The sequence below is a fragment of the Saimiri boliviensis genome, chromosome 12 (genome assembly GCF_048565385.1).
Source record: "Saimiri boliviensis isolate mSaiBol1 chromosome 12, mSaiBol1.pri, whole genome shotgun sequence".
Classification (NCBI taxonomy): domain Eukaryota; kingdom Metazoa; phylum Chordata; class Mammalia; order Primates; family Cebidae; genus Saimiri; species Saimiri boliviensis.
Genome location: NC_133460.1, coordinates 12,289,578 through 12,301,711, shown reverse-complemented (window position 1 = coordinate 12,301,711; position 12,134 = coordinate 12,289,578). Strand labels below are relative to the sequence as shown.

Below are 12,134 nucleotides of genomic sequence, written 5' to 3'. Positions count from 1 at the left end.
CCCCAAAACCCAATTCCTTTATTCTAACTCAAGTAGGGGGATGTCAGTCCTGGCCATGACCTTGAGTTAACACTCCTTCACACAACCTGCTTGCAAAAAGGCAACCATTCCCAAACCATTTCTGAGTCATCACTGGTATAATTCTACCCCAGAAATAAGCAAGAGCCAGCAGCAGTTCTGATTATTTATTTATTTTTTTTTTTTTTTGAGACTGAGTTTCACTCTTGTTACCCAGGCTGGAGTACAATGGCGCGATCTCGGCTCACCGCAACCTCCGCCTCCTGGGTTCAGGCAATTCTCCTGCCTCAGCCTCCTGAGTAGCTGGGATTACAGGCATGCACCACCATGCCCAGCTAATGTTTTGTATTTTTAGTAGAGACGGGGTTTCACCATGCTGACCAGGATGGTCTCGATCTCTTGACCTCGTGATCCACCCGCCTCGGCCTCCCAAAGTGCTGGGATTACAGGCTTGAGCCACCGTGCCCGGCCTATTTAATTATCTCTTAACTTCTTTCTTCCTAACTACCTCCCTTCCCCATATCTTCTCCATTACCCATAGACTGAGAGCTGACTGCAAAAACTGCATTTTAAAACAACAAGCCCACACTCAAATGTGTCACATGTCAAACTGTAATAAACCAGAGACCTCCATCAGGTGACTGACCTTGTGAAGACTGAAAAACTTTTCATCTCTGTGGAAAAACCAGCACTTCTCAGTACCAATTACAGAGGCTGAATCAGACTTGATTCATAAGCGTGTGCATACCAACCAACACATGCAGATGCACTACACAGAACACAGGGCCATGTTCTCACAGTGCAAGGCACATCTGTACCTCCCACACTGAGGTCACAGAATGATGGCTCTGCAATGACACCTGGACTGTGACACACTGAACAATCAATTATTGTACAACAGTTTTAGCGCTTCTAAGTTAAAGGTACTTTCTTCCTTGAACTTTATATTAGAATAAAGATTAACCCCCTACTCCTTTTTCAAACTTCCATACCGATTTAACTAAAAAATATCCTTGGCTTGCAAGCCAAGCTGTTTTATTAAAAACTATCTATTTTTTTCAAACCCAGAAATAAAATCCAAGCCTCTTAATCCAAGCCTATTCTTAAAAGTGAAGCTAAAATAAGACTGCAATCTTCTAAAATCTGTTTCAAGTGTTTGTGTTGATCAAAACAGCCTCACTGTTCTCACTGACTTTATAAATAAATGCTATAAATACAAACTTCTAAAACGAACGTACATAAATAAAAGAACGCCATAGTCTGTTTCATAAATCGAGTCTGGCATGCCATTTCATTTGAAAAAAGGGTTTGCTATTTAAAATAAAAAAGGCTGTGGGAAGATGCAGAAGAATCAAGAAAAACAGTGCAGGTTAAAATAAATTAATAGTTCTTCTGGAGCCAAAATGTGTTCCTGGAAACTAAGGACACATCTGCAAATAATCTCTCTCCACAATTTCTTGTGCTGAATCATTTTAAAGTAGATCCTGGAATAAACTGAAGTTTATCACACTCAGGCAATCAACCACCAAAATGTATTTAGTACTAGTTCTTGAGGAAGGGATTTGAGAAATAAATGATTGCTGGCAAGTTCCTGAAAATAGCCAAAAAGAATCCAATTCTGGGCTGGGCACAGTGGCTCACACTTGGAATCCCAGCACTTTGGGAGGCCGAGGCAGGCAGATCACGAGGTCAGGAGTTCAAAACTAGCCTGGCCAAAACAGTGAAACCCCATCTCTACTAAAAATACTAAAATTAGCTGGGCATAGTGGCGGGTGCCTGTAATTCTACCTACTCAGGAGGCTGAGGCAGGAGAATCACTTGAACCTGAGAGGCAGAGGTTGCAGTGTGCAGAGATCATGCCACTGCACTCAAGCCTGGGCGACAGCTAGACTCCGTCTCCCAAAAAAAAAAAAAAAGGATCCAACCTTGTCTCCATTCCCAGTCCCACCTACCCTTTACTCTCTGCCGCAACCCAAGAAGTAATGGTTCCTGCAGAAAGGGGAAGGACAAAATACTCCTTAGAGTCCCAGATAGACTGGTCCAAAGGCAGTGAGTTATCTCAATGGGCTGTTTGCAGTCAGTCACAGATGTGACTCCTTGTTCTACTCTTCCCCCTGCCCCCGTTCTCACTATTGTACTTCACACGTCTTCCAAAAAAAAAAAAAAAAACCCAGTGCATTCCGCATTAAACGATGGCTACATGAAAATGGAAGCTCCAAAACCTAATCCAGAGCATCACTAGCTGTTTCTCAACAAGAACAAATTAAGTGCTGTTTGCATTTTTAATCATTTCTATAACTATAACAATAATACCTGCCTCACAGAGTGATATGGGATCAAATGAGGCGATCCATGTAAACTGCTACATAAACTGTAAGAAATTATCTAATCTGTAGTTGTGGCTGCTCTCTTTTGAGACAGTCTCGCTCTCTCATCAGGCTAGAGCGCAGCAGTGCAATCTCGGCTCACTGCAACCACTACCTCCCAGGTTCAAGTGATTCTCCTGCCTCAGCCTCCCAAGTAGCTGGGATTACAGACGTGCGCCATCACACCCAGCTAACTTTAGTATTTTTAGTAGAGACGGGGTTTCACCATGCTGCTCTCATTTTTGTTCGGTCTTAGATACAAAATGAAAACAGACCAAAGCAAAACAACAAAAGTGGTCAGGCCTACTTTGAAACTAGAGACTCATGCCCTCAGGTTTAAGGGCTTTGTCCCAATCACATCTAGCGGAGCTTTTCAGACTAGATTTCAAAATGAAGCCATGTAAATGTATAGGGGGTAAAAAAATAGGAGGCTGAGAATTTGCCAAGGTCACACAATCAGAACAGAGGTAGGAAAGACATGGAAGGCGCATTCAAGGCCTGCAAATGGTTCAGGGATACTGGAGAATTTCCTGGCTCTCTTCTGGCAAGAAAGCCACTGGAACCTTGGCCAGCTGTTCCAAGCAAGTGGTGAAGCCACAATGTAGACTGGGGTGAGTTAAGGAATTAATTGCAAGTGAGGAAGAGGTAATATTCCAAGCAGATTACACTTTCAAGTAGTGAAAGGGACAAAGAACATAAAACAAAAACCAAGTGCCGTTGTGTCATAGGGAGGCAAGGCTTCCAATCCCAAAGGCTACTCAAAAACTTTATCACCTATACTGCACTGATTTACGATGAACACACAAATAGATGTGACTGCCACCCACCTTGTGCTTGGGATTTAAGCCTCAGATCTTGAAAAACTATGAAAAGGTAAGATTAGTTTAAAACTACTGAAATACGCGCCAGGCACGGTGGCTCACGCCTATAATCCCAGCACTTTGGGAGGCCGAGATGGGTGGATCACAAGGTCAAGAGATCGAGACCATCCTGGTCAACATGGTGAAACCCCGTCTCTACTAAAAATACAAAAATTAGCTGGGCATGGTGGCACACACCTGTAGTCCCAGCTACTCGGGAGGCTGAGGCAGGAGAATTGCTTGAACCTAGGAGACGGAGGTTGCGGTAAGCCGAGATCGTGCCATTGCACTCCAGCCTCAGTAACAAGACCAAAACTCCGTCTCAAAAAAAAAAAACAAAAACAAAAAACTACTGAAACACATTCACACACAAAATTTCCAGTTGAATTGTAGATACAGAATATCTTCATGATCTAGGGGTAGGGAAAGATTTCTTTTTTTTTTTTGAGACGGAGTTTCACTCTTGTTACCCAGGCTGGAGTGCAATGGCGCGATCTCGGCTCACCGCAACCTCCGCCTCCTGGGTTCAGGCAATTCTCCTGCCTCAGCCTCCTGAGTAGCTGGGATTACAGGCATGCACCACCATGCCCAGCTAATGTTTTGTATTTTTAGTAGAGACGGGGTTTCACCATGCTGACCAGGATGGTCTCGATCTCTTGACCTTGTGATCCACCCGCCTCAGCCTCCCAAAGTGCTGGGATTACAGGCTTGAGCCACCGCACCCGGCCAAAAATTTCTTAAACAGAACACATAAACCACTAAACATAAAGGAAAAGACCGATAAGCTGAAATGTTCATCAGATGGCACAACGGAGAGTGTTTTAAAAAAAGCAACAAAATGGGAGCTATCTGCAATATGGAAAACTAACAGGGAACTCACATTGGAGCATAAAATAACTTTTACAAATCAGTAAAAAAAAAAAAAAAAAAAAAAAAAAAGACAAAACTTTTTTTTTTGGATGATCAAATAATTACTTAGAGGGTATTCAAAAGCCTATAAGTTAAGTGTTCAGCCTCATTATTCATCAGGAAAATATAAATTTAAAACAAAATAGCGCTACATATCTGCCGGAATGGCTAAAATTTAAAAGATTGACAGTAACAAGTGTTGATGAAGATGCTGAACTGGAACATGCATATACTTCTGGTGGGAGTATACACTGGTACAACCACTCTGGAAAACTGTCTGACAGCTAAACATATGCATATCTGATAACTCTGCAATTCTACTCCTTGATATACACCCAACAGAAATTTCTACCTGTATACTAAATGAAAATATACATAAATGTTCACAGTACTACTATACATAATACCAAAAAGTCAAAAGAACCCAAATATCCATCACCCCTGGAATGGATGAATAGTGACTTATTCATATAGGAGAATATTATAAGACAACAGGAATGAATATTGCTACATGCAACAACGCAGATGAATCTCACAAACACAATGTAGAGTGAAAGAAGTCAAAACACAACCTTTCATTATTCACTTTAATCTTTAAAATTAAAAAAAAAAAGCCAGGCATAGAGGCACATACCTATAATCCCAGCTACTCGGGAGACTGAGGCAAGGGGATCACTGGAGCCCAGGAGTTCAAGGCTGCAATAAGGTATAATTGCACCAATGGACTCTAGCCTAGGCAACAGAGCAAAACTTTGTCTCTTAAAAAAAAATAAAAATAAAAATTTTTAAATAAGTAAAACTTATCTATGGTGTTATAATCAGACACCCTGGAGGAGGAGGGATTCTGGTAATAGTCTATTTCTTTTTTCTTTTCTTTTTTTTTTTTTTTTTCTTTTTTTGAGACAGAGTTTTGCTCTTCCCAGGCTAGAATGCAATGGCACAATCTTGGCTCACTGCAACCTCTGTCTCCTGAGTTCAAGCGATTCTGTTGCTTCAACCTCCCCAGTAGCTGGTATTACAGACATGTGCCACCACACCTGGCTAATTTTGTATTTTTAATAGAGATGGGGTTTCTCCACGTTGGTCAGGCTGATCTCGAACTCCCAACCTCAGGTGATCCACCCACCTCGGCCTCCTAAAGCATCAGGATTACAGGCATCAGCCACTGCACCCAGCCAACAGTCTATTTCTTTGACTGTTAGTTACACAAAGATGATCAACTTTACTATTTATGTGCTTCTCTGCAAATACATATATTGCAATTTTAAACACTTAATGTTTTAAAGTCCTCATTTTTAAAATCCAGGTTGATGTTTTCAGAAACTGCATTTTAGCTCTACAGCATTAACCATGGCTCTGGGGACTGGCAATATAAGCCTGCAGGTAACAACAGCCTGAGCATAAGGCTCCTGATTTCTAGGAACCATCACTTATTTGTCTTCAGAGCTGCCAGGGTGGCAGGTATTACCACCCCATAAGACTATGCTTCCCCAAGAGTTACTTGGCTCACCTCAATAGCAAATGGCACACAGACTTAAAATTCAAATGCTTGGGCAGGATGACGAATTAAACTTGGCTCAGAATGTACTCTTGGAGAGCTCTGCATAGATCTAAAACAAACCCAAGTTTTCTGTTCCAGAAACTGTTGAAATCTACAAAGGTGATAAGCTTGCAACTGTGCCTGCCTTGACTCTATCTGCTCCATTTACTGTGCTTCTCACAGGTCAGCAGTTCAGAGATCTATGCCATTGACTCACTTATTAAGGGCCTACTAAGTCAACCGAGACCCATAATCACCTAAAAAATAAAAAATAAAAAACCGGAAGAAGGGGAAGGATCATATAATTTGAAATCGCCTTTGATTCTTCCCTATATTCTCCATACCCACAGCAAACGTCATCAGGTCTGGGAATTGCTGCTTTTCACTCTTTCGCAGATTTGTGCCTTTTCCCTCGCCACTATTTCTACAGAGCCCTAATCATCTGCCTACATTATTATAATTGCTTTTACCTGGTCACCTTCATGCCAGGTTTTCCAATTCCAATCCAACCTGTACTTTACCACCAGATTTTTCTGCCCCAATTATCCGTGCGTGTGCGCGCTAAAGACATGGTCTCGCTCTGTCGCCAGGCTAGAGTGCAGCAGTGGCATGATCACAGTTCACTGAGGCCTCAAACTGGTCAAGTAATCCTCCTGCCTCAGCTTCCAGTAACTGAGACTACAGGCACATGCCACCACACCTGGCTGATTTTTATTTTCATTTTTCTAGAGACTGGGTCTTGTTCTGTTGCCCCAGTTGGTGTTGAATGCCTAACTTCAATTAATCCTCCCACTTTGGCGTCCCAAAATCCTGGGATTACAGGCAGGAGCCTCCATATTCAGCCTAAATTTTTTTTTTTTTTTTTTTTTTTTTAAGAGACAGAGTGTTTCTGTATCACCCCAGGCTGGAGTGCAGTGGAACAATCACAGCTCACTGCAGCGAACTCCTGGGCTCAAATGATCCTCCCTACCTCAGCCTCCTGAGAAGCTGGCACTACAGGCACATGCCATCACACCCAACTAATTTTCCGCTCCAATTATTCTAAACCTAGCTTTAAATCTGGAGTGACTAAGCAATTCAGCTATTTGTTGAACAAATGAGAATTCAATACTCACTAAGTTACTGATATTGCTTAAATTAAGCCCTTGAGATACAAAGATGAGTAAGGCGGCCCCTAAATTTAAAGAACAGAAGGTGGCCTAGCTGTAATCCTGGCCTACGCATAAACAGCCTCAGAAGACCAAAGAGAGAACTAACTCTGTTTGAAGGAAAGAAAGCTTCACAGGGGTGATTTGGGTTTTGAAGAGCAAAGAAGTTCACTAAGAAGCTAAGAAGGAAAGCATGCCTGATTCATCATTACTCGCCACAGGAAGCTGTCACTCCAATCTGAACACTCATGGTCTCATAAGTGAGTACCTAGCCCCAACCTGCATTTGCTCCTGAGTCTGCAGTTTACAGTTTAACCTTCGTAAATTTTCTTACACAGATTACAGCATAGATCCCATCATTTTCATTTTTGTCTTTGTCTTGTAATCAGTATTAAAGTTTTGCCCATGTACTTTTCTCTCGTTATTTCAGAAAATGGCAAAATAGTTTAAAAATGGGGGCTCTAAGGTCAGATTCCTCAAGTTCGAATCCAAATGTGCAACTCAATCTTGGCCTAGTTATTTCATGTGTCACTGTTTCCTCCTGTGCACAAGCGGGGACAGTAAAAGTACCTAACGTATTGGGTCATTCTGATAATTAAAGAAAATGTAAAATACATAGTAAACACAATGTCAGGCATGAAGTATGGGCTGAAAGTCACTGTTCATATGTCACAGATATTAGGCTTCTCTCTCAAACCAGAACATCAACTGTTTGGAAAGATGCTCTATATAGCATGTTTGTATTTTCTACAACATCCACCATGGGCTGGCACTCAACTATTTTAAAGACCAAATTCAAGAGAGTAAAAGGAACAAGAAAACTATTGGTATCACTTTCAGTTTCTCAAGAATACTGGTAATTCCTCCAAATTGAAGATACATGTGACTCTTCAAATTTTCTCCTTTAAGGGCTCTGATCATAAGCAGACTTTTGTTCACAAGCAGACTCAATCTATGTTGAAAAACAGGAGACTGCTAACACTGAGACTGAAGGTGGATAATAGGGTGCTTTTCTCTAAGCTGTGGCAGCTAGAAGATGGTTCCTCAAATCCTGATTAAATCTGTAGCATGTTACCTAATGGACTATAAAACAACCCCCTCTAAACATAATCTTTTTACAAAATTAGTATTGGGGGATAATGACTATGTTTTATATACATATATATATATATATTTTTTTTTTAAATAAAGATGGGGTCCTGCTACATTGCCCAAGCTAGTCTTGAAACCCCCAGGCTCAAGCAATCCTCCCACCTAAACCTCTCAAAGAGCTGGGATTACAGGCATGGGCCACCATGCCCAGCCAAAAATAACTATTTTTTAAAGACATTTCTATCAAGCTTTTTGTAACCCTTTTCCAGAGCCACATTTGTATAATCTACTAGGAAGTGAATCACGTGGGCCTCCTATATTCAGATTCATGACCTCCTTGATGCCAAACCTCAACAAAATGAGGACTAGTATCCCAAAGTCCCATTCAAATATTCCAGTGGCATATCTAGAACAGTGTCATTACCTTATTTGCTTGTATATAAAGGTTTCCAAGGAAAGTGATTCTATCCCTGCTGCCAACCAAAGTTAAAAAGCATGCAAAACATATCTGGTGTGTTATAACACATGCCATTAGCAAAGATATTCAATCTCATGTAAGCTTTCTCTGAAAGCTAACAGGATTACTATAGATGTCTAAACTCTCAGAGGAACACTCTCACTTCCCTAAACCTTCACCGCTTCGAAAAAAAAACTTTGACCTGTAGGCCTGCACATAAGATGAAATACTAAGCTTAAAATAACATACGTGGGAACCAAGGCGAGTGACATCTACCTATCCCCCTCCTGAAGTCCTTCGGCTAAAAAACTAGAAAGATAGAAAAGTACATCAAGGAAGCCCCAGTCAGGAGAACAACATTCAGAACAAGGCTTCCTCCGCCTCTCCCTCCCATCACTACTGCTCTTTTACATCTCAGCCCATAGTTATTTTCCTTTTCCTTTTGTTTTCAGGCTCTGTCACCCAGGCTGGAGTAGAGTGATGTAACCTGCATCTCCCAGCCTCAAGCTATCCATCTACCTCAGCCTCCCAAGCAGCTGGTACCACAGGTGTGCACCACCACACCCAGTTGATTTTTCTATTTTTTTCTAGAACTGGGTTTTCGCCATGTTGCCGAGGCTGGTCTTAAACGCCAGGGCTCAAGTGATCTACCTGTCTCGTTCTCCCAAGGTGCTAGGATTACAGACATGAGCCAAGACACCCAGCCAACACTTAATTTAAAAAAAAAAAAAAAAAAAAAAAAAAAAAAGCACATCATATTGAAGTGGAAATCTCACTTTATTTCTCTATTTTAAAAAAGTGGTGAGAAAAACAACAAAAAGAAAAACAACAAGAAAAAAAAAGGAAAAACGAAACAAAAAAGTGGTGAAGCCCACTGACCCTCCACAGTCTAGCAGTCAGCAGGGCAATCGGGAAGCCCAGAGACACCTGATGACTCACTCAAAGACACACAGCCAGTGAGCAGCCAGTCTGAATCTCAGCCCCAGACACACCCATGTGAGTTCCTTTCCTTAGCCTGATTGTGATGGGACAGGGTAGCCCAAGCAGATTGAAAACCAGACTACAAATATACGTTGATGTAAAATTCTAAACACTGTGTACAAGAGTTGCAGGGGGAAAAAAACGTCTTCTACTGAAGCAAAGAAACAGACAACCACAGCATGTCAGGACTGCTAAGGCCAGCAGGTGTACCCACCCCTCTATTAACATACACTTGGAACAAAGTTATCCCCTTGCATGAGAAAGGCTTCTTGTTGTCTTGTCTGCAGCTTAGATCTAGACACAGCTTTGCACAGTATCTTCACATATTTAATATTTGATTAAAACATACACTCTGGCTGCATCTAAACATAATTCTAGTCATTAAAAAGCACTTTTCTGCTTTAATTTAAAACTACCATAAAATTGACTGATGGCAGAACATTCCACCATTATTTCTTGGGTTTGCACAAAGTGCCCAGTCAGATCGTCTGTCTCTTCCTCTGATTACTGCTGAGGACCAAGAGTTAGAAGCAAGATGACTGCCAGGCGTCTGGGCCAGGAAGTTCAACTGGTCTCACTGTGGTAATGATAATGTGGAAGCAGCATATTTTGTCCCCATGGAGACCAATTAGAGGAAACATCTTTGTATACAGAGGATGGTACGTTTCATGCCGGGAAAACTCATCCACATACTATTGGAGGACGCATAAAAACAAGACTCACCAATCAGCTACCAATGAAGAGGTGCACCGGTTTCAAAATTTTATTTTATTTTTTTTGAGACTGCGTTTAGCTCTATCGCCCAGGCTGGAGTGCAGTGGCACAATCTCAGCTCAGTGTAACCTCTGCCTCCCTACAATCTCCACCTCCTGGGTTCAATCGATTCTCATGCCTCAGCCTCCCAAGTAGCTGGGATTACAGGTACCTGCCACCACACCTGCCACCATGCCTAGCTAATTTTTTTTGTATTTTTAGTGGAGATGGGGTTTCATTCAGCATATTGGCCAGGCTGGTTTTGAACTCCTGACCTCAAGCAATCCACCCACCTCGGCCTCCCAAAGTGCTGGGATTATAGGCCTGGGCCAGCATACCTAGCCGAGTTTCAATAACTTTAAACAACAAATCTAAATATTAAAGAGTCATGGCAAGTAAATGCTGCATATGATCATGGACTGATCCTGGAATGGAGGGGAAAAAAAATGCTGTAAAATGCATGATTGAGGCAATTGACAGAACTGGAATACAGGTGGTAGCTTAGATCAAAGTACTGAATCAATGTTTTATTAACTGAAGATGGTCACCGTACTGCAGTCGTGTAGGAGACTACTCCTATTAAGAAATATACGATATAGAGCCATGGACCATGACAAACGCAACTTACTCTAAAACTTTTCAGAAAAAAATACGTGTGTGAATGTACATGCATGTACATGCATATATGTATGTATGTCTATACATAGAGAGGGAATGTGCAAATCATAGTTAGTGGGACAAAATATTAACAGTAGGTGACTTTGGGTAAAGGGTATGAGAGATCTTTGTATCACTTATTCCTTAAAATCTTTCTGTGCATTTGAAATCATTTTGAAATAAATAGTTTTTAAAATACCATCCACTGGCCAGTACCCTCCACCCTGCCCCTGGCTGCTCCCAGCTAGCTGGGCATATAGGAAAGAGAAACTGAGAAAAGGATACAATAGGAAGGGCATTATTCTTTCAGATGCCAGGTTTATTTTCACTATAGTTTTTGAAAAAGAATGTTACACAGCCTAGACATTAAAATGTTTGCATCTACTGGTTGGGCAACAACCATATCCTCTAGGAGCTAAAATACATATATTTTATATACTTATTTATATTCCAGCCAGAAGGCTTTAATTAAACAGCCAAAAAAGTAAATGATAAAAATAGTTATTCTGCAAGAAACTGTCTAAAATAAATGAGTAATACAGCCAAGAATAGGCTCTCACTTCACAATCCCATCTGCTTCCCCTTCCCAGGTACATAACCCAGGAGGATGGATGTTTATAGCATGCCTAGTATTAAACTCGAAAGATACTGAGCACATTAACACAAGGCGTGCTACCAAGAAATCCTAAAACAGGATCACAGAATCTTAAGACAGAAGTAAACAAAACGCAGAGCACAGCAAGTGCAATCTTGTTCTACAACGAGGAAAATGAAGCTCAGAGAAAGCATCCCCCCAAAGTCAGCTAGCTGTGGGTCAAGTTAAGACACAGGCAGGCCACCAGAGCTCCTGCCCAGTGACAGCTCCTCCACCCCTTGAGGAAGCACAGAGGAGTTCTGCACCATGGGTTTTAAGGATGATGAATGAGCTGGCCTTACCTGGCACTGGATGACATCAGGTAATGGATGAATATGAAACTGAGAGACCACTATAAAAGCATGCTGCAATTCTAACATGATGATTAACCCTACGGCTCAGGTGAGTAATTTCATTTCAGCTACTATTATCACTGGTGCTATTTAAGAGCCGGTCTCTTTTGTAAAACTTACACCACCTTCATCCTGAATTATTCCCAAATAGACTTGGCGTTTTAAACAAGTTAACATCCCGGCCAGGTGTGGTGGCTCATGCCTGTAATCCAAGCACTTTGGAGGCCAAGGCGGGCAGATCACCTATGGTCGTGAGTTCAAGACCATCCTGACCAACATGGTGAAACCCCCGTCTTTAAATAACAATAATAAAATAAAATAAATTTTAAAAGTAATATAACATTATTTGATTTAAGTAAAAATCTC

General features: G+C 41.4%; 1 protein-coding gene across 4 annotated transcripts in view; it reads right to left on the bottom strand.

Annotated features, from left to right (window-relative positions):
- XPO6 (exportin 6) overlaps positions 1–12,134 on the bottom strand; it is a 127,582-nt gene that overhangs the window by 80,480 nt on the left and 34,968 nt on the right. The window lies entirely within an intron of this gene.